Source organism: Varroa destructor, unplaced genomic scaffold (genome assembly GCF_002443255.2).
Source record: "Varroa destructor unplaced genomic scaffold, Vdes_3.0 BEIS01000003.1, whole genome shotgun sequence".
In the NCBI taxonomy this organism is placed as follows: domain Eukaryota; kingdom Metazoa; phylum Arthropoda; class Arachnida; order Mesostigmata; family Varroidae; genus Varroa; species Varroa destructor.
In genome coordinates, this window is record NW_019211456.1 from 49,282,286 (window position 1) to 49,300,234 (window position 17,949).

A 17,949-nucleotide genomic window follows, 5' to 3' on the forward strand; every position below is an offset into this window, starting at 1 on the left:
TATAAGCATGCCTTGCATTTACTGGCTAGATGGCAGTCTGTCCGCCCGCAGAGCACATTAAGAAACGTGCGGCGTGTCGTAATGTAGTAACGCTGCATGACGTGGCCTGGTTTGCTATGCTAAAAGCTATAGCAGGCCAGTGTAAACAGGCTAACCGACGGACCGAAAAATGGAAAGGAGTAGGGACACAAGAAACAGACAGAAGAACTAGTAGCTAGCGACAGTCTGGCAAGCCTTTTTGCGCGCTCATTCGTTCATATTGAATGGCCGTTAGATGGACGGTGGACAAACAGATGGATGGATGGATGGATGGATGGATGGATGGTGGCGGCCCTAGTAATGGCAACAACAGCGGTGACGAGAGACATCGCTTCTCGCGCAGACAGACAGCCGCACAGCGGGTGGTACTAGTAGTATGCCAACGCTGTAGTGGTTGTAGTGGCAGCAGTCACAGCTGGTCGGAATATTTGTCAAGTTGACAAGCCCCTCCCAACACGCGCTCCCCCCTTCTACCTTTTTGCTCGTCTGAGTTGCGCCAAGCGGGTAGAGAGTAGACCCAAAGTCAGTAGTAACCCCGAGAGTAACGACGTCGGCTGCGATAGGAACGGCACATTCGATGGTAACATTTCTATATTTCTTTTCGTTCCCTATATGATCTTCTAGCTCCCCTATCCTATAGAGCATGCCTAGCTAGATTGAGTCTAGGCAGAACCAGCCGCGTTCGCCCATTAGATGAAGAACAACCCCTTTCACGACACTAGTAAAGGCGATCTCCTGTGTTAGCTGTTGCTTCGAAAGCAAGAGATACTATATCTCCAGAGTGTGGGAACACTGTTGGGAGTTAGAGCGTTCGTGTAGGACAGAATCAGATACGAAAAGGCGGCAGATGCTTTTCCTAAGTAGAACCAGTGGCGTCGGTAGTTCCAGCAGCCGGAACATTATAATAGAAGGTGTCGTTCAGAGAGATAGTTCATTACCAATGTACGCACACATACGCGCACGGGTTGTTTTGGTGCCGCGAACGCACAAAGCACCACAGAAACATTAAAAGCTGCTAGCCGCCGCTTTGTAAAACCTGCCCCTCCCCACTGGCCACCCGTCTCTTTTTGAACCAGTGCCACAGTCATATTCCAACTACGACAGCTACTATTTCCAACAACCGGTACTAGGGTTTGCGTCAACATCCGCTTGTAGAAGCACTCGTTTCCGCCACTTGATCTACTTTGCACCTACCTGATCACTTTGAAATAACGGGCAGGAAAAGAAGGAGACGAGGCAGAATCGGTGAATCGTTTAGGTTTTGACACTCATTTTTTAAACCCAGTTCCCAGCAACAAAGCCGCTTTATTCAGCGCTCTTCTAAAGATACTCCCGAATGGATTACCTTCAGACAAGATAGCTACAACTATTGTCATAGGGCTCGGAAACGATGTAATGTCGCTCAACATATACCTCGGATCGTGTTTGAATATTATTACCGTTATAAGGAAAAAATATTTAGAGGCAGCGTCCTTAGACAAGTACATTATAGATGACCTGATGAACCGGTACACGATAAGATTGGAGCCGAATCACCTTCGACGATTGGCCCAAGTTGGTTGACTTCGCAGTTTTCGAAAAATATTTCACCACCTTCGAGTAACCACCTTCAGAAACGTTTTGAAGGCCACACAACCAAAGCAACGCGAACATCCAACTATTGCCTGCTGCTACCTGACCAATCGTAGTGAACACATTTTGGTCTTTTCTGAATATATGTTTATAGACAAAATGTGTGGCGCTAATCGTAGGGAACTTTGCTGCTTTAGTCAGAGACCTCTATAAAGCAGATATGAGTAACAGACGTTTGCCGCGAGACTGGCGTGAAATCAGATTGGCAGGCTCAACAGCCTAACTGTCATGCCTTCCCCTTCTTCAATTAGTAGCACACAACAAGACCGCTTGTCCACCGATTTCCTTATGAACCTAAACGAAATTTCAACGAAAAAGCACAATTTCCATAGTTTTCTCGCAGATTATTTGACGCTTGCTTGTCGTTCACAGCGATGCGTCATTCCGAGTGGAGGAAGGGGGAACGGGAGGTCGGTCGACACTCGAAAACGTAGTAAGTCACGATAACGCCCACGTTAGCTTTCTCACACAGTCACCAGAATCCAGTAACAACCTAGAAGTCTCACTCGGTGGTGCATTGCTACCATGAGGAAAATTTTTAGGTTTTAGATAATGTCCATCAGATTCGTAATATGCATGTATGGCATTACCATAAAGGCTCTTTCTGGCCTCTGACACACCACAATTTCGCATGAATCACTGCGTTGGCTTGACATCGTCAGTTTTGCCCCCGCTTTGTTAACAACAGCTGCAAACGTAGCCGATAGAAACAAACATCGAGTCGTTTATACAGGATCGTAGAACGGGACGGGGAGACGTAAAACTGATCGAAATCAAGACTACTAAGAAAAACGCATAGGATCATTCAGGGATCGAGAAGATGAAGGGAAATCGTTTGGGAAACAAGTGTAGGCCAGGAAACTATTGGTGCCTTCTGTGACGTTTTAAAATGATTGTTGTTGACACTGTGCCTTAACAGACCTTGCTGTTTGAGACAAAGTTTCCGCAAAATCCGCATTGTTGTCCTTTGCGGTCAGTGTTAGCAGCGGGTGCTCGTACCTCGAATTTGCCTGCCCGGCCTGGCGCTGGCGGAGACGATAGTCTAAGGATAAACGAGTGTGATGGGAAAAGAGCGGGCAAACGACAGCACTTCTGCAGGCTAACACCGCCACGAATTAGAAGATAGGATGGTTCCATGGCGTAACAGCTAACTCCTGCTAGGGTTCGTAATGGCCGCATTTTATGTCGTAACCGCACCGGTTCTGCAGCTATTCTGGCTGCCACCGATGCAACGTAAGCCATGTACCGCCGCTAGAAAATGCATGGACAATGATCGCATCAACAACAGTAACAAGACGAATTTACATGACCAAATAAAGTCGATACAAGACCCGATTGGCTACCGTCAAGCGTACACGAGATTTTTTATTCTGTGATCATGTCATGGTTTTCTATTTGTATTTTTCTGAAGAGGGCTATTTTTTCAACGAACGATTTCGTTATCGCTACCGTCAAAAATATCTATCAATGCCAATTAGCGCGAACCGTTTACATGGGCCCAATCGTCGCGCCGGCTGTGTCTCTTGCCAACGGCCGAAATTCGAATAACAGCTACATGTTTCTCACATCCATCGTATCCTAAGCTATTTACAAACGCGTATCATAACTACGTGCATATACATACATACGAACATGTGTTTGCGGTTGGAAGCCTGAGCATCTCCGCCGCCGTCTTCATCACAGTGCCCATAGCCTTGGTTATTATCATTGATGATGCTGAGGCTTTGCTAGCTCTTCCTCAATCGATTATCAACGTATTTCTATTACTATAAATCATGGTATTTATATACATACCGAGTCCGTTGATCGGCTGCGGTCCTCATCATTACATCACCATTACGACCAATAGTAGCGGTATATATGTGATCGCTGTCGGCACGATCGTCTTGAGAGATTATCATATCTTGCAGTATCGTAGCGTGAGATAGTGTCGATTTGTATCATCAGTTCGACCCAGACACCGAACAACAGGGCGGCGCCGGTGTCGGCAGCCACTTGTCAAGCGCATGGTGCGCAGGCAACGCAATAGATAATGAAACAGAAAGGTAAAGGGACAAGTAAGAAGCTCAGATGTGTCACTCTGACGAAAGGAAACGTATACCTAGCAGAGAATCACACCAGCTCTGCTTACCGAAACTGGATCACGATATCACCGTGAGCAGCAGTGCTGCCACGTAATTTACGTGCGTTCGTCTCTCAGCCATGCGGGTATATAATGTCTTGATCTGGCTATCGGCCCCATTTTTGTATGAATGTTCAAGTATAAACGTCTTCTCGTAGTATTAAACTGCCAAACCACAGTGTCGACAATGACGATCACGCTAAATACTCGCACCACGACGACGTCTGTGCGTCCGTCTCCGGAGTTGACTGAGCTTTGACTGTCCCGATGATGGCGCTTGTATTAACTGCATGCGCTGTCCATATGTCGTGGACGACGAGAGGACTAATACATTTGCTAGCCAGCCACGACGAAGCCCACAGCAGCAACAGGCATGCAACTTGATGGACGAAGAACCAGCGGCTTGCGACCGCCAAGCACCGTCGGCAGACATTTAAATTTCCCGCCCCACCTCCGTCACCCCCATCTCTTGCCATTCTCCATACACATAGTGCGGTGGTTTTACTAGTATTAGCTAGTTCTAGGAACAGTGAAATAGTTTGAGCAGATAATTGTGGTCGATAATGCGTCCCGCGCGCTATCATCCTTCGCTGTTTGGTTTACTTCTGTCCAGCGAAGGACTATAGCGAAACATTTCTCGAGCTGTTGTTCTTTATATTTGGTGGCCAGTGTCGTCCCTATACGTTGTAAAGCTCTGTATCTATGCGGTAAATCAGCAATACTTAGCAAACTTGAATAATTGCCATTGCGAAATGAAAGCAGGACGACGCCAGTATCTGCCGCCCTTAGATGAAATCGTTGTTTACAACTGTAAAACCGCGTAAATACTATGAAACATGTCGTTGCTATTGTATGGTATTCCGCCACCTCATCACAGCGAGGCCGAATGGCTTCAGTAGAAAAAAAGCGTGTCCTTGACAAACAGCGTGGCGCGAATCAACGTTCAGAACACTGAGTTCCGCCGAAAATGACATCAGCTAATGCAAATCGATGGAATATGCTCGTACCGACAAATATGAAGAAATAGAGCAGAAGGACCGGGTGCAAATTCTACCGAGCGCTGCGGTTCAACCAATATGTATATCGTGCATTGTATATTAGTATAAGCTCCATTGACAGACACTCTGCTGCCTCTGCGTGCTCTCGTCAACTGTTGATCGTTCATCAGGGAGCAGGCGCACAAGCAAGCAGCCGAAGTTGTTGGCGCTGTGGCCTTCTTTTGGCGGCCATCTCGCAGTAGGCACGTACATCAGGGGACGTCGCCTCCTTTTCTGTTCGACTCGCAATTCGCTTCCAGCAGCAGCAACCACAGCCACTAACCGCCGGCTAAAGTTCGAAAGAAATTACGAAGGGGAGCTATAGCGGCGCCCATCACTCTAATGGAAACTGACATCTGGCGGAGCCAAGAGGCGCAGCGTTTTGCCGCCCCTTCGTGTTGAGCGATCCCTTCCTTCCGCCAGTGCTCTGTCTGTTTCTCCCGGAGTGCCACAAGGACTAATGAAGCTAGGTAGCATGAACAACAGCAAACATCAGGAAAAAAAGCGAGTATCTATCTCGTCGGCAAGAAGAAAAGGCGAAGCCATGAGTTCTCTAACATTACAACGGAACTCCATCTCGAGGTGAGAGTGAGCCAGTACGAGAGATAAAAAGACCAATCTCAGCAGAAACTCAGATACTGCTCCTAATGCCCCTTCGGACAGTGCTGCTGCTGTAGTAACAGACGTTACAACTCATCTTGCCGCCCCTATCGGCACGGTCCAAAGACGTTTAGGGGGGTAGTCTAGCAACTCTGAAAACCTGTCCGTTTGGCGCCTGACAGATCAGTTGACCAGTGTGACACTTGAGGATGCAGCAGCACTAGTGGTGGCAGCATAGCCAGTAGTCCCCTCTTCTGCTTTTTCAATCACTTTAAAAAATTCTAAGGTCATTCAGCTGAAGTAACTTAAGATTATCAGCATTATTACACTACTTCAACTTGAGTTCATGTCACCCATATGCGAAGCCTGTACACAAAGGCCGAGAGTGCTTATTTCCAGTTTATCGTCCGACGTAATATTCATGAGAAACGCGTTGTGGCAGTATTGACGAGCTGACGCAGCGTCCTTCACAACGAGGTGCAGAAATGTGAATCCCTGTCTGAGTCGGGTGCGACCTCTAACTATAATAATAGACAAGAGTCCTTGTCATTGCCGTCCACTGAGCTTAGGCCAATGGCCGACAGTCAGTCAGCTAGCTAGCTAGCTGACTAGAATGTCTCAAGTGGTGGCCAGCCATTCGACGTTACACCAGAATCTCAGAGCAACAGCCGCAGCAGCGACAGCCAGCATTCAGCAGTAGTAAGCATCTGTATGAAGGACTAGCTAAGGACCACCAGCTGAGCCTTTCTAATCCGCGAAGGAGGACATATTCGCTTCTGCGTTCCTGCAGGTTATCGTCAATAATTTTAGACTCCCATACCAAAACGCATAGCAGTGATTCGTCGACTTATGCACGAGCAATAGAACGAGATCGTTGCAGCTATCGTTGACCCACTATAACTACAATTACGGTTGTGCAGCGCCATCTAATGTGATCCGTTTGAATAGTGTGTCTCTGCCTTAATACCTGATATAGAAGCACGAACAACACCGACGACAAATGTTGTACAACTGTACATCATTCGCAGCAGAGGAATGCCAATCGATTTCATTAAACGGAGATCACCGTTACGTCGAACGTGAGCGGTCGGCTACAGACCTGTTAACCTGCTGCCTCGGGCAGCTTCGGCACAAAATATCCGTAGCTCAAAACTAGCCAAGTGATTTGAGCGATGCGAGAACCCATCGATATCGAGAGCAGGGCAGTAGAAGAATAGAGCGCGAGGGCAAAGCTCGACAAAGACTGTTATCGTCCTCTTCGGAGTAGTGATAGTGCTCAGTATGGTCGATCCTACTTATCTTTACTTGCTTGGCTTCATCGACTGGCAGCACTTCGTAAGATTGCATCGTTTCGACTTCTCGTAGTTAGCCTCGTGCCTCGATGCTCGATACGCGTATTAGTCATTCTTCTCTTTCTGTGTTTGAGATAAAAGCGCTTGGAAATGATCAGCTTCTCAACAGAACACGACTTGCCTTTAGCGAAGACGACGTGACCAGCTGATTAAAACTAAGACAGAAAAAGTAAAAAAAAAAAGAGACGCTGAAAATGACTACGACACCGAAACTGAACGATGAGATAGATAAGGCGAATTCCCATCCTGCTGATGCATTTGCCACTGGATTTTTTTCGTTTGCTTAACCCAGTTTGAGAGGATAGCCATAGCACTGCTAATGGGACCTAGCGAAAGAAACTCAAAGGTAGCCCAAGCCATAACAAAAGAAAGTGTGGAAGCACATCTATCCTCTGATAGGGTCCTACGACGACACAGTCTTACTTGCTTTTGGCGCCTACACAGCGGGCATTAAATCGGATTGGAAGCAAAACCCGGCGGAACCAATGACTAATGTCAAAAACTCGTCACGCCGCTTCTTCCCTTGTTGCTGTTATTTCTTATTTCTGTCCATTTTTCCCAATACATGCACTCTGTGGCCTTGTCACTCTTTGGCCTACTATTTCATAATAAGTTTTCTTGAAGCGGTGAAGCAAACGAGGCCAAGCCGACTTTTGGGTCAGAGACCTTATTAGATTTGCGTCGTCCACATTCGCCCCCTAACTCCTTTCCACCTTTATTTAGCAAGTCAGCTGCCCCTTCGCTCTATCCGTGCCGTTTTGCAACAAGCACCCACACATCCACACACATACACACGGATTTGCAGCTGCATACGCCCCACATCCATATGTTAGTTGAGAGTGGGTCAGGCTTGGCGCCCACGCCGTTGAAGAGCATCTGTTGCCTTCGCGTCCACCCGGCGCCAACTGCTTCACAGGGTGTTTACGTTCTCTTGGCAGTCAGCTATACCTTATTCTCATGTCTCCCTCCCTAACCCCGTGTACTCAGTGTTACTTCATCCTCCTCTTAAGTTCTCGTGGAGTAGTTCGAGCCTCATTTTATCTTTGAAGGAACTCGGCCACTGTTAGTTATCTTTGCCTACATCTCCGTCAACGAAGCCAAGAGCCGATGGTTGCACAAGCAAACACCCTAACCAATGTTGTTCTTACATCATCATCATCGTCGCGTTTAAAAAGCGAAAAAAGCTTCTGTTTAGTTCAAAAGGAGACTTCTTCAATGCCGAGCAGAGCGGGTTGCCACCTAGATGGATTCAATTAGTACGCAATGGCGTACATTTCTCTAGGCGGTGTCCGTAATGGCGGTTATTCCATCCGGGACTGCTACTACGGCATCTGCCAATAGTTTAGCCAGATCAACTGAAACGTCGGCTGGGAGACAACGCTAAGATCGACGAAACATCTCGCCGCTCCCACCCTATTACCATTTGATGTCTCTGCCTATTATTTGACGAAACCGTTGAAAACATGTGTACGTGAAGAACATCCATCTACTTGATTCCTGCGCCCTAGACAAGTATTTGTAAATGTTCACATCTAAATACGTATCCGAATGAAAGGTGTAGGCAGAAAGTGAGATGAATCGACGACGGCGATGATGATTATGATTTTTAATATATTATATTATTTGTAGTACCCCAGTAAGATAACTTGGCAGACAAATATCTTGGCCACAACTTTTAGACTTTCTAAAGTCTCTAGTAGAACCGTTGCTGTAGCTGTTTTCAATACTTATCTACTTGATATAACTATGTTGGTATTTCAATTGTCATTTCTCGTGTTGCCATTGTTGTTATTTGCCGTTGAACAGGAGCGCCATCGTCCTTGCCGTCGCTGCTTGGCCACTTCTAGCGATAGGCTCTGCAGCGAGGACGACGGCCAACGACAAAGTTGAAATTAGATGTTGCCGCCGCCAAGGCCTTGTTAGTTTCCCTCGTGTTCCTTCATTCGCTACCAGATGCACAGGCCCCTCGCCATGTTAGACTTTCGAACAGCTGTTTTCGTAACCCTGCATTCGTCGTTGGTTCAATTTGAGTGGAAACGAGTGTGCTTTCTCAGAAGCAAGAACGAATGAAGAAACGAAGGGTCTCGAAATCTTCGCGCTCTGGTCGTTCAAATGGCCCTCCCGTTTAGTTTCGATGTCGCCGCGGCTTCCTTCACTACAGTCCTGTGTGTCCTCCTAGCCGTCAGATGAGATTTAGAAAAATGTCGTCAAAATCATGTAGATTTTTCTTTGTGCACTACACTATTCGAAAAGAACACCGAGCCGACAAGCCACCCAACTCAGAGTTAGCGAAGCCTACGTTTCCGTGCCCCCTTTGGTCCAGTACAGCGCCAAAGCTAGCAGTCGACGTAACAAGAGTAACAGCAGCTTGTTCGCCCTGGATTGACAAGCCAGCCAGCCAGCCAGCCGTTCTCACTCGTCTTAAAAACGATTTCTAAGCGACTTTTCTCACATGGTCGAACGAGACGGCGCCAGACCAAACGAGCCGAATGTAGATGGCATTTTCGGTCCGGGGAAAACGGCAGGGATTCTGGGGCAAGCGGGGGGGGGGGGGGGGGGGGGGTGCGAGGTAAGGGGGGAGGGCTAGGAACTGAAGAGAGCGAACAACAAGAAGGATAGCTGGAAAAATCGAATTCGGCGTTCTCTTCTGAGGATCGGGAAGGACAAGGCAATGGACAGGAGAATGGAAGAAACGGCAAGATGGCGAAAGAGGAAGGAGAGGCGACATCGAGCGCCATGGTTTTTGTCGATGTCGTCTCTTGTCACTGCGACTGCTGCCGTCATCTCCACTGGAAACGGAGTGAGAGGACATTTTTGGGAAATTCATGCATTTGCTTTCATCTCCTCCTCAAGACAATAATGGCGAAGAGTCCGCCTTATTCTGTTAGTTTTAGTTCGCGTCAAATCAGACGTGTACAATCATCGTCGAACTCCTATCGGCAACAGTAATTCTATCTTGGTGTTCAGTTATTTACCGCGCTTGTTTCTCGTTACCTGAACACTGAAATAATAACGGGCGACGCCACAGATGTATTAAGATTTATTATTCCGCAGATTTTCTCTTCGTACTTTTGTAATCTTTCTGTTTACGGTCCATCGAACGGCATTGAACAGTGTAACAGTTAAATCAGTGACACCGGAAAACATATATATATAATATATAATTATCCAGGTCCTAACTTGTAACCGCGGCGGGGCATTGAAGAGATGACGGCCACGACAACGCACGGCTGCAATGCGAACGGCAATAGATTCGGAAAGCACCGTTGCCATCGCAGGCACCCGGCCAGTGCTTCCTAAATAGGGCAACTCCGTCGTCGGGCATAGCCAAATAACTCTGACGAGAGCGGCTATGATAAAAACAGCAACAATCACCCAAGCAGTTACGATGCAGTCCAGCAGTCCTCGACGAACATGGCTGCTCGTCCTGAAAGCTCCAATCGACATTAGTGGCTACAAGTGTGTAGCATCTGATTAATATGTTAGTCATTCAGCTAAACAGCACACGTTACCAGTAAGTCTTAATAAAAATCCTTACGCATTTTCGTTCCGTAACGCTACCGGCTGTGCTTGTGCCTGATTTCTATTTTTGCTGCTGCGGTAGTCATAGGATAATAGTATAATTTATACGGATAGTAGTAATCGGTGAAGCCTCGCCTTTTTGTGCAGTTCTTTTCCACCGCACAAAATAATAGTGCGTATAGGGTCGTATAAGGAACAGGGAAATGAATAAGGCGGCAAACACCCTTCCTCCTATTTTCAATAAAGGGGCATCACTTTTTCTGCGCAATGTTTTATTGTTTGTCCATTGCGTGTAGGTACGACATAGGGTTAGGTTATCGTCTGACTCTTTCCGCTAAAAGTATTACAGTACATTACACTTAATCCATAATTCTAGCACTTTTCTTTTGGTTCGACGGCATTCTTCTGGTTTCCTGTTTGTGTTTACAGATGAAATAACACGGAAACTCTTGACAATATTGATGAAACCCGCTTACAATCAATGCAGATGCTTTCACGTGAATCTCTGCTGGCTGTAGTTATAATTTAACATTTTATCAAATGTGATTCTGTGGTTCGTTCGCGGGAAGGGGATGCAAGGGGGAGGTTGCGAGAAAAAAGACAGCATAGATAATAATAATTAAGGTAGATAACGGTCGTGTAAACATCAAGTGCGGTGTGGGTGCCTTCTGCGCGTAACGAAAGAGTGGAGAAAACGAGGAAGGAAAGGCACTGAATATCAGTCGGTATTGCCAATGATCATATCGTTGCTCGCGTCTGACGGCTGGTGCGTGGTTATATTTGCCGAACAGTAGGAACACATGCAGGAGCGTTGGTTAGTCACAACAGCTGCAGTTCATCTGTAGCAGTAACTACGGCTTAGCGTGGGGCCAACCCGGGTTGATTGGTCCGGGTTGGCAAACGGCAAAGGAAACTCAATATCAGGAGCAGCCGCGGTTAACAACAGCAGTAATTTACGCATCTAATTGCCGAGCCGTTAGTCTCGCTAAGGTACCCTAATCCCTGATTAAGGCTGTGATCACAACGCCACTAGTCGTTATAGTAGATATAGTAACCCTGCTTGTAAAGAAATAGTCATTGCCGTTAACAAAATCTACAAGAATCTGACGTGAGTAACCACTGTACCCGTTGAAAAGATTCAAAGCAACATCAAGCACAACCAGGCAATAGGATCTGGCTAAAGCAATGCACGGACACTATTTCTCGCTAGTACATCTATACATAATTAATATCGGCGTTAACGCTAACAGCTGAAAAATAGAAGTGGTCATCAGAATTTGGGTCTGGCACTGGCGATAATTTCATATCTTTTTTATAAAGATATGAAATCATCGTATCTATTGCAATGTAGTGCTGACCAATATGATCGGCAGCCGATTAAGCTCCTCGAAACGAGTATACAGATAGTAAAAATTAGCATCTCTACGAAAGCCCCTCAACACGGAGAAGTAACAATTGTGTCTCATCAAATTTGTTCATTGCCGAAGGGGATGCGTTATACTTTCACCGTACGTTTTTGCTAACGTGAAAATTATTCTAAAACAACTTGAGGAAACGAGTACGGTACCATTGTCTGCGTTGTTTTTCGCTTTAGCACGCAACCATCAAATGGATTTGTTGCGTTTTTCGTACTACGATGTTTGACGTCTACGTCAAAAAATTCAAACACCCGCATCACGCCGCCGTCGCTGCGATTACGGGAACCGAAGCAGTGAGAAGGCGCTGAGACGTAGCCGTTCCCGTACACTGCTGCCGCCAAATGAGGAATAGCAGTAATGGTTTGTTTCTTTGAGTTGTTTATTGTTTAAATGAGCCTGTTTATCCGCCTATATATATATATATATGTGTGTGTGTGTGTCTGATATGTATTCCCTTGTAGCTTCCACCTAGTGAGGATGAGTAGATCGTCATTGTGGTTCCTTCTGCTGCTGGCGTTGTAATTTTTCCGCTTTTTTTTCTTTGTTATTGCTCGATTGCCTAATCGTGAGAACTTTGCTTGAAGTAGTTTTTTAGTCGTGGGTCTTTGTGTTTGCATGAGGCTGTTGTTTGTGTGTTACGGCCAACGCGTCTTCGTCGACTGCCCGCCTCTTGCTTCGCGACAAACGGCTCCGACGCTGAGCACTCTACTATCAGCCGACGCCGCGATAGGCCGGCGGGCGGACGAATTGATGAACAACAGCAATTCTCTTCGTCATAGAAGTGATGCTGGCAAAAGCAGGTAGGATTGCAGCGGCCGTGGTTAGCGGTCATTTTTCCTCGAAAGAAAAGCAGAGAAAGAATCTGAAGCTTTTCAGCGCCCAGTGCTTTCTCTGTCTGTCGTACCTTTTTTCCTATACACATGTACTGCAATAGCTAGCTGACGGTTCTGCACGGCTATGCAGTGATGTTATGCTACAGTATTGTGAACCAGCGGCCGTCTTCTAAGTTCTTGCTGTTGCTTGTTATTGCCACGACCTCAATGTGGCTCAGCTGATTTCTTTCCTTATCGCTCACTAGCCCTTCACGGAGTCGTACCGAACGGGGCAGCGTGCAGCTGACATGCAAGTTGGCATCACATCTCGCTCACGGCACCGGCGCTGGCGGTCGCGACCACTCATCAGCGCCACGAGTGCAGATGACCTCGTCTGGCGAAACTGAGCCTGCCCGACCACTCTCTCAGTTATGTCAGCGGCAACAATGGGTGAAGGGCCGACTACTGACAGCCACACAAAAGCCACGACCCATCCATCTACGGCCATAGCTGAGCCTTCACCGGCCACTGGTTAAAAACCACAACGACAAATAACGATGGCAACAGTCACGAGCGCTACCAATTCAGTGCAACGAAGCGGACCGCCTCTGCAGTCACACAACACTCGTTTATTACATATACAGAAAAAACGAGCAGCAGAAATCAGGGGATGGCTCACTATAGCATCGGTAACATTGTATGGCGGCGACGGCCAGAAATATATTGGCGTTTACCTCAGCCGACCAACCTCTATCAGTGATATACATACAAAGGCCCACAGTGATGGCACAAGTCACTGGTCCTCGTGGGTACTTTCGAAGCGGGTTAAACGCCTTGCTGATGACAGACGATTAGACGATGTGGCCGCGCGGTCAGTCTGCCAACCCGCGACCGCCACGCTGATGATGACGACACTTACATTGGCGACACTCGACGGTGACGCCTGCTGTAACAACACCAACAAAAAAAAAAAGTCTAAAAGTAGCTATGCAACGATAATAGTAATAGCAACCTGCACCACCATGATCACACTCATCATCATCATCCTTATAAAGTAGGTATCATAAAGAAACAACAGCGAACGTTACTATGACATATGTACTGTCGCGTATTATTATATAACTGGCTGACCACAGATTCGCTATTTGCTATTATTAACACCACCGCAAGGATAATGACGGTTAAGTTTACTTACATGCGGCTCTTGCCCCTGCTACTCACGGTAAGACGTTGTCCATCCTGTCTGTATCGTTCTTTCCGCCAGCGTTTCTTCACACTGGCAGAAAACTACCGTCACAACAACCATCACGTATTTCTTCTACTAACGCTACTGGTATTGTTGTTACCGCGTCCCGCCGAGGTGGGTGCTATGGCGTTAAATGCCGCGCTCACCGCAACAAAAATGACACTGTCGGCCCGAAAACGATCCACAAACATATTATTATTCTGGCGGCTATAAACGCTCACGTCGTCCGACCAATCGTCGTCGTTGGTTCCAGACTCTCGTATGACGCGTTGGACTATAAAAGTTATTTTGTACGTTCTGCGCATCAGAAGCTAAACATTCGTATCTCCAGATCATCCTGGTCAGATTGGCTAAACAGTGCAGCTGAGAGCCAGACCAGTCTCAATAATACGCCCCCCTGCAGGATCGGCGGAACCCTCAGGACGTGTGTCATTCGAGTCTTTCTGACATCTTAAGGGACTTTCTAGAAGAGATCTTGCGTTCGAGCAAATAGTCACTACACGCTGGATGACTCGGGATAGAATGGAGCGATGAGAAACGTGGACAGGGTTTTCAAGGCCGATATCTCAGCAAAAGTTAGGTTTCTCTGTCATACGACCCCGCCGTCGCCGCCGCCGCCGCCGCCGTCTTCGTTCAGCTTCAGGGTGACCATCCTTTGATCGGCGATGGTATACGCCTAAAGTTGCGCGAAAATGGGAGAAAAAGGCGAGGGGACAGTGACAAGCGACATGCTCGGAGTAGGTAAGAAGATTAACATTCTCCTTTTTTGGGGTTCCTTTACCTTACACCAACGACGCCCAGCGCTGTGCGGCCACACTCACCCACGAATGCCGATTACCGATTCGTCGTTTGCCAATTGGCATCTAGTCTGTCTGTCCATTACGGCGATATCTATCAGGATGTGCAGGAAATGGGATTAGTAGTGTTTCTGGTGGAAGAGAAGATTCGATAGCCTCGTTTCGCGCCGGTGCTGTTGTAGCCATGCGTTACCGCGGATCATCCTGACTGATACGGCGCTCCAAGTAACAAGCGCGCAAGAATCCTGACATCACGTCAAGGATCGCAACAACAACAACAACAACTAACAATAACGCCATTATTGCTACCGCTGCTGGCAGAAAGAAAAGAATTCACGGTAGCATTTAGCGCGCAAATCGTAGTTAGTAGCAATGCAAGTCAATAGTCGTCGTTACTGGTAACAGCCGCCGGTTAAATAATCATCAACTGTAGAAAGTGAGTATTTAATAAGGCGCTGTGGGGCTGTACATGGGGGCTATCTTTCGCCAGCTGTCTGCCGCCTATGGACGATTTCTGTGATCGTTGCGCGACCAGATCGAATGCTGGATTGCGAAAATTGTATGTTTACCAGGTTGGTTAGGTACAATCTTTCATCGCTATTGGAATCAGCTTTTTTTTTAACTCAATTCCATCCCATCAGTAAGGACACCTCGATTTTGCCGATGTAACAACATTCACAACAAATGTAGCTGTTACCGCATACGGCGATGTTGCAGAAGAGAAGTAGTTTCATTTTGCGCGTATCTATGCGACAGGTATCTGACAATGTTGTTGTTGGTTTTTCTGAAAATTGGTCTTAAGTTACTCGGTAAGTGACAGCGAAGGTAATTTCGACCGACACGATCGTTTGATCAGAGTCGGAACGATGCAAGGAGTAATTATTGCACAAGAACGGTAGTTCGTTCCTGTTTCTCTATCAAACACAAGTTAGCCCACCGGGGCGCTATGCTATCGTTTACCTTCCCCCACCAGAGGATTATGTCGATAGCACCACTATAGTGTGCCGGCGTATGTATGCTTTCGATTTGAGCATTTATATTGTTTCGTGCAGAAAGTGTATTATTCGCTGATATTGTTGTTGTCCGGGCTTGTTTTTGTTGATCATTGTTGCATCTTGAGAAACGACTGATTTATTGTTCCTTTCTGCTTCTGTGCCGGAAGTAACGGACAATTTGGTTGCGCGCATGTGGAAGAGATTCCCATAAGCAACTAAAAGTAACAAGAACGCCACGTTCTTTGCCCCCCAATCTGATGCAGGGCATGCTATCTTTATTGTTGTTGTCGTTGTTTGCTACTTCTTTTTCGTTGGTTTTTCTGCCGAGTGTTTTCGGGCCAAACGCGTGCCGTAATAGTTAACAATCGCGCACCGGGATTAGCTCTTACCTGAAGCTCCCAGCAACTCGAAAGCCACTACCGCCACGACTACGATCGCTACCATCCCTGCCCCCGATAACACCACTAATAAAGGCAGCAACAAGTACGCAGTAAGCAGAAGACATTCCAAGGAAAATTGTCAACATCTCATGGCCCGTTGCCCCATCTGGACTTCCACTTATTTACGATATTCATTGGACTGCTGCGCCGTTATCAAAGATGGAAATGAATAATAAAAGAAACAACATGCTCTTATATAAGTATATATATAAGTGGCGTTCGTACGTGTGACTTCTCATATCAAATCTCAAGTATACATGAACCTTGATGCATGACGTTATTACCCACAGAGAGAGTTTTCCCTATAACAACGTTCTTTTATATGCGTCTATACTTTTTGGTAAACGTAATGAATGTAGGTGCATTATAGTTACTCCGCTCCCACAAGCAGCATGTGTATCATACTCAACGGGAAAAGAAAAACGGCCGTCTGGCGCTTATAGGTCCATCACTAGTTTGATGTTTCATTGTTGATGTTGTCCTCGACGTCGTTGGAACGAGCGTTGTATATATATATATATATATTGCCACAGTGCCGCAAAAGTTGCGTGATCGTCTTTATACGTCAGCGCCTCGATACCGGCATATAGAACACATAAATGCATTGTTTACAGATAGTAGTGGCTGTGATAGTCGGCAGGTATACCAATATTGTATTGGTAAGGTACCCTGCACCAGGGATGGTCCTGCGTCAAAATCCACCAACACAACGAACAGAACGCGGCGAGTACTAACAGCCACATCATTATAATCACCAGCAGCAGCAATGGCGAAAGCCTAGCAAAGGGCTACTAAGTAACGAAGAATTTTCTTTTTACGACAGCCCTATTGTTGTTGCTTCAGCGAATGCTCGGCTGGTCGTTCTGTCTGTGCGTGTATCTGGTCGTCGACGGTGGTGATGATGATGCGTGGGGCCATGCTTGCGTTTGTTTGTTTTGGCTGTGAGCGCGTTTATTACTGCCGGTCGGTCAGCTGGAGGCTACACTCTGAGCCTCCTACTTCTGCCGCCGGGTTTTGTTCCCCGCCGCTGCCATCAACAGCTATTATTAGTATTATTATTGCTTCGGCCAGAACGTCTGACTGACCATAGATCTTTGCTGGGCTGCCCACTTTCGGCTGCCCAACTAGTGGTACGATATCTAATCAGCAGCAGCCCGTTGTGCCCGACTTGGCCTCGGTATGACTGTAACTCTTTTCTGTCCACCTGATTACAGCAATAGCAATGAAAATAGGAACAACGACAATAGTACCCCGTTTATCCTCTGATCGCTGGTCGGCGTTTGCCCGCTACTGCTGCCGTTACCGCAACCGCTCTATCATTTATGTACTTACGTATATTTAGATGTATACATATGTATATTGTATAGCAGTCGTACAAACGGCGGCCCGCCAGTCATCATAATCAATTGGGATTTTCGTCACCATATTCTTTGTCATCACCATCATCATCATCAGTACCTTGTCTTCATTAAGCGTATCATCGTACCGGAGGTGGTCCGTCCATATTGCAGTCGCACCTCTCCGATATAAAAACAAACGTGCACATATGAAGATAATGCAAAGCCAAGTAATGTGTTCATCATGTCAAGCCTAAAAGTTCTCATTTTTTTTTTTAAAATGCCACGCTGTTACAACGATGTCATCGCCGCAGTCGCCACTTCAGAACTTTATCCTTCTGCAGGCGCGAATGTGCTCCTTGAAAGGCTGTACATCAGCAATTGTACAAGAACCCGTATCAGTTTATAGAGGCTATTGTTGTGATCGGCCATTAAAATAAAAAGTGTAAAATAATCTTGCTGTGCGAAGTTACCATGTCAAGAAGCTGTGAAGTTAGGATGATTCAGTCATGAAAATTTGCCATTGCTTTAGCTATCCTAGACTTCATTCGTCCACGTGTGTTTCACTCACTTTGATAATCGCTAGTGCGTCTTTCGTCG

At 46.6% G+C, this 17,949-nt stretch overlaps 1 protein-coding gene and 1 pseudogene across 14 annotated transcripts in view; one reads left to right on the plus strand and one right to left on the minus strand.

Moving 5' to 3' along the window:
- The window catches only part of LOC147757083 (uncharacterized), a 48,572-nt gene that overhangs the window by 19,671 nt on the left and 10,952 nt on the right, over positions 1-17,949 (plus strand). The window lies entirely within an intron of this gene.
- The window catches only part of LOC111248291 (toll-like receptor Tollo pseudogene), a 50,459-nt pseudogene that overhangs the window by 14,370 nt on the left and 18,140 nt on the right, over positions 1-17,949 (minus strand). For 3 of the 10 annotated variants that reach the window (XR_015322987.1, XR_015322990.1, XR_015322992.1), the window contains exon 3: positions 13,304-13,477. The exons of 4 other annotated variants lie outside the window; for them this stretch is intronic. The product of XR_015322987.1 is annotated as a toll-like receptor Tollo pseudogene, transcript variant X5 (transcript). Of the gene's footprint in view, positions 1-3,465; positions 9,330-13,303; positions 13,481-17,949 lie in introns of those variants that run through there. 3 more of the 10 variants (XR_015322985.1, XR_015322988.1, XR_015322993.1) reach the window with 2 other exon arrangements.